Raw genomic sequence first — 5,384 nt, 5'->3', positions numbered from 1 at the left:
CATGAGTGTTTAGTATATGACAGACCCAACAAGAATCAACTGCGCCTGAAGTGCACTGCCTTTGAGGGCTGCAATGTGCACATTTTCGGACAAAATTTTGTCATTTTCAGGCACAGAGGATTTGGTTATCTCACTGAAGTTTCCTACAGCTTCATAGAAATGTGATCCCCACCAGACACGTGCAAGAGAGACCCCTGGTTGCAAAGACCACCAAAGCATAAAGATGATGGAAGAGCTCTGCAGAGTGGACTCCCATTTTGATCCAAGCACAGGTTAGTTACGATTGAGGAACTGAACAAGCTCATGGATGGTGCAACAAATTTGGAATATACCAGGAGGAATGACTCACAGGCATGATTTGTGTGCAGTGTTAGAACTGAGCAGACGTGGACAGTAGGTGAAAGGGCAGGAATGTGTGACATGGCCAGCACAGGGCTTGAGTCATCTTGACCTCTCCCTGAACTCCAGGTCAACCCCACCAAGAGCACTAGCCCTCCTACTGCCAGTCCTATCAGTAAACACTGCAACATGCCCTGATGAGATGGGAGCCATGACCCCTTCCCCTGGCCTTTTGCAACTAGGGGACCAAAGGTTCAGCCGTGTCATATGGCCTGGCCCAACCAGCTGTGAAATTTTAAACTATGCATTGGAAGCCGTGTGCTGCTGGGCTCAGCACAGGCAGGGAGAACAGGCTCAACCTCAGAGGGGGTGCTGGTGGCCAGAGCTGCTTGTTTACATGCTGAGGATGCTTCGTCCCCCAACAGGTCAAGGCCTGTTGCCCTCTAAGATGTCAGGAACGAATCAGCAAGGAAGATAAATCTGGAGAACAGGGTGTTTGTCAGTGTCCTATTCCAGGGGGAAGACATTCCTTTCTCCTTGTTGTGAAGCAGAGGGAAACTCTCAGTGGGGCTGATAAAAGTAGCACAGAAGGTGGAAAGCTGGATGCATTTGGCAGCTGCTGCAAGGGCTGGTGTTATGCAAAGTCTTGAGATGTGGGGCCTCTTTCCCTGTGAAGCAGAAACTGAAAACCCCAAAGAGAAGTTCAATGACTTCCTGTTCTCAAGAATGGAGAAGCCCTGGAGACCATTTACTGGAATTCCCCCCTCCCTTCCCTCTTCACCCCACCACACCGCCTTTTCTTGTAAACTCTGACCAAAATATGTTGTGCAACCCACAGGGTGTCAATGTGTCACAATGGGGAAGTGGGATCCGCCCACCCATTGATAAATCCAGGGTGGGGGAAGAATTCAAGGCTGGACAAGCACATGGCTTCGATCTCTCTTTTCCACTTTAAGCCAACTCTGTTTCAGACCCAGTTAAGACACAGAGCTGATACCTACCCCGGTTTCAGAAAGCATGGCTCTGCCTGCTTGAATAACAGCAGCAATAATAAGTCATCTTTCCAAAGTTCCCAGCAGTGTTTACAACTACCTTCTAGGGTAGGCTAGATTCAGCCCAAGCTGTTGGGGGAGGGGGGAATCCAGCATGGCTGGAACATATGACATCAACCTTATGCTGAATCAGACGTCTGCTCCATTAAGCTCAGTGTTTTCCACACCAAGAAGCAGATTTTCAGAGCTTCTGGCAGGCATCTTTCCCAGCTCCTGCCTGGAGAGGCCAGGGATTGAACCTGAGACCTTCTGCATGCAAAATATGTGCTGTATCACTGCTCTTGATCCCCTCTGTGAAAGAAGCACATTGAGCATGAGGGTGGTAACATAATCAAGTGTGATATTGTACCACAAGCCAAATTACCAGCACACCAGCTCTATGCAAAATCCACACAATTTATCACTGCCCAAACTGTGCAAACAACTACCTTACTGCAAATGTAGTCCATTCATATGGGGAGCAGGAACAAGATGGAGCAGGATGGGACCCTGTATTTGCAGGGAAGAAATCCATATTTGGAATGACTGAATTGAGCCCAAAAGTGGTTGCGAGAATTAGCTCTGGAAAGCCCCCCACCCCGGAATTCCTAGAACTAGGTGAATAAAGAGAACATGCATCAAATGGAGCAGGATGAGCTTCACTTTGAAAGCTATGCAGCATATTGGCATACGTGGACACTAGGCTGAGAAGCATGGGATTCCCAAAGCTGTACATAATGTGAAGAGGTGCTTATGATATAGATATGAATATATGTGCATTAGTATACTTCCAGGTGTGTGATCCTGTACAGTCATATGCAGTAATGCATGCTTCTGTCTTGTTTGAACGCATGTGCGCTTATTTATATCTTTCTGTGTATACATGTGCCATTGTTGTTCTGTCCTTTAGTTGTGCGTCATTTCTGCTTCTGCTTTCCCTTGATCCTTCCTCAGGCCAGGAGGTGGCACTGTGCTATCTGTTTCAGTACTTCAGATATGGGGCAAACTCCTGGGCTACAGTAATGCTCCAGATTTGTGAAGCTTCTTACTTCTATCACAGCAACCACATGGGACAGTTACCTTTCTGAACTTTATTAGGTGGTAATTAATCATCATCATCATCTGAATGTTAAGAACCAGAACGTGCATCACTTTCTGAAAAAGGAATGGCCACAGTTGTGCCTTAAACTGGAGATGTCACCATCAAAAGAGTCAACGGGGAGGAACCTCCTCTCTACATATATCCTGGCTCATAAGAAATAAGAGAACTCTGGAGAGCATCCATCTTGGGAGAGAGAAAGGCAGGCTTCCTATCAGAAGGTTTGGGCTTTACTGATAACCACAGCCTGGGTGAGATATCCCTGCTGGCGGTCTGAACAGCCAAGCCCCCACATGCTGCAATCATAGATGCTTCGGAGCACAATTCCTCTGGAGGTTCACTAGTTCTCATTGCACTGCCTCATCACTTTCCGTAATTGGCCTTCTTCATAAGCTCCCTCCTCCCACCTTGGGCGCAGGATCAGGCCCCATTTACTTTCCATCTGGCCAGTACCTAATGGAAGGTAATTCAATCTTCCCAAGCCTTGGAACAGCGAGCCTCTCGTGTGAAATGCATTCATGCTGACTTATGCTTCAGCAGGGAGCATGTGCTCTTGGCTTACTAGGCACTTGCAGACTCATAGAGGTTGCCAGATGCCCTTCATTGTAAGGTGACATTTATTCTACATTATCCCTGGTTTCAGTTCCATAGAGCCTTATTGCAGCCTTCTAGCTCTTTGGTTTCAGTTGAAATGTTGATCCTAAGCAAAATGTGGGACCAATCACACACTGCTATCCTAGTCTTAGACAAACCAAATTGCTATCCTGTGTGGCCATGTTAGTGCCTGCCCATATGGGATCAAGCCAGATGCATAGCCCCACTGTGGTTACAACCCCCAGACACTATGACCCTCTTCTCCTACTGCTGTCATGTGGTCAGGAAATGACATGCTCCATCATTGGTGAATGCTTGCTGGAGTTGCCATAGTGGCTGCCAGGGCCAGCCCAAAGCCTCCCACGACCTTGAGGCAATGAAATGTGAAATGTGACCCCCTCTCCTGGTAATGTGCCAGCCTCTGCTCCTCCAACATCCTGGATTGGAAAAGGAACCTGTTGTTGTGGACAAATAGGAATCCAGAGGCTTGCATTCCACTGTCATGTCATGCAATATCATGTATACAAAACACAATTATGAGGAACTGGGCGTAGATTAGGGTGGATGTGAATAGTGGAAGAGCACATCAGCAGTGATCATGACTTGGATTGTGCTTTGTGATTGACTGTATCACTGTGCACTTTGTGATTGACTGTATGATTGACTGTGCAGTTCTGCTTCAGACTAGTGGGTTTCCAAAGAAAGCCCAGCTATCAATCATAGTCCTATCCAGTAGGACATAATCTCTTCCCAGTTACGCTAGCCTGATCCAGGGGGCTAGGACTGCTTATGTCCAGTCATGTCTGTGTGATCATGGCTGTGCATTTGCCTAGATTCTGCACAACAGCACAAAACATAGTACTTTGACACACTCAACAACAACAACAACAACAGTATTTATATACCGCTTTTCAACAAAAAGTTCACAAAGCGGTTTACAGAGAAAATCATAAATCTAATGGCTCCCTGTCCCAAAAGGGCTCACAATCTAAAAAAAAACTCATCTTCCTCAGAACAATCGCAACCCTGGCCCCTGTGCCGCCTGGGACCAGGACCACAAAATGCCACCTTATGCTGCCCCACTGACCACCAGGCACATCCAGAAGCCGTCTGAGGGTGGAAAGGCTGCCTGAGGCCTCCCTGGTCCCCAGATAGCCTTCTGAGGCCTAGAAAGTTACTTCCAGTTTTTTGTCAAAAACTGGAAGTGATGTCTTTAGGCCTTCTGGAGGCCTCAAAAGGCCTTCTGGGGGCCCGTGGAGGCTGTGGGTGGCCTCCCCAGCCCTCAAAAGGCTTGTTTTTTAAAAAGTGGCAGGGGAGGGGGTTGCAGCAGTGCTGCCCCAGGTGGCGCCCCAGGGTGTTTGTCCCCTGACCCTCCCAGGTATACCAGAGCCTAAGAATCAGGGAAACAGAACACCTGTCTATCTGGTGTGGATGCACATATTCTGAACTGTCTACATTATGCAGAGTGCTGGATTAGATGGCCAGGGCCTTCTTTAACTTTATTATTCCCAGTAACAGCCCATTCCTAACTAACTTTCCAGCGCTGATGCAACCTTGCCAGTGGGGCACATGCTGCATCCTATAGTGGGGGGGGGGCAGTCAGGGAAGCCTCCTCAAGAGAAGGCAGTGTTGGTTCTCTTACCTTGAGACTGCATTGTGGCTGCATAAGCACTGGAAAGTTAATTGGGACTGGGCTGTAAATTTGTGAAGAAAAACAAAATCAAGGATTTTGCTCTTTTGAATGGTTGGCAACCTTCAGTCTCGAAAGACTATGGTATAAGCCTACAGCACCCGGTATTCCCAGGTGGTCTCCCATCCAAGTACTAACCAGGCCTGACCCTGCTTAGCTTCCGAGATCAGACGAAATCAGGCATGTGCAGGATTGCAAAGATAAAAACAATGAGGATGTGTGGACAATGAGGTTGGGTGAAGGGGTCTAGTATCCTGCATAGCATCACACCCTTCACCACAACCAGCAGAAGGAGAATACGTTCAGCTGCTGGAGCACACTGGGAAGGCCACAGCCTTCCCGTGCATGTCATTGCCATGCTGGCAGCCCACCAGAGCAGGTAAGCCAGTATGGGAGGTGGGAGGGGTGCGGGAGAGCAGAATGTGCGTGCAGAGGGGACAGAACTGAGTGGGAGGGGGAGGAATGTGATGGAGAGGCTGCAGGAGGCCGTGGATTCGGTGGTGATGGTGTGTGCCAGATTCTATCCTTCTTATGTGCAGCCTCCTTGCCTCCTTTCTCTCCTGGGACCTACATTGGCTAAAGAGCTCATGCAGGTCCGAGGAGACCCACAGTGGGGGAGGAAGCTTACAGA

At 48.4% G+C, this 5,384-nt stretch overlaps 1 pseudogene; it reads right to left on the bottom strand.

Moving 5' to 3' along the window:
• Positions 1–4,842: 4,842 nt before the first annotated feature.
• Positions 4,843–4,961, bottom strand: LOC136650698 (5S ribosomal RNA; annotated as a pseudogene).
• Between the last annotated feature and the right edge of the window lie 423 nt (positions 4,962–5,384).

This window comes from Tiliqua scincoides, chromosome 4 (genome assembly GCF_035046505.1).
Source record: "Tiliqua scincoides isolate rTilSci1 chromosome 4, rTilSci1.hap2, whole genome shotgun sequence".
NCBI lineage: Eukaryota > Metazoa > Chordata > Lepidosauria > Squamata > Scincidae > Tiliqua > Tiliqua scincoides.
The sequence above is the reverse complement of the archived record's forward strand: the minus strand, read 5'-3'. Positions and strand labels throughout refer to the sequence as shown.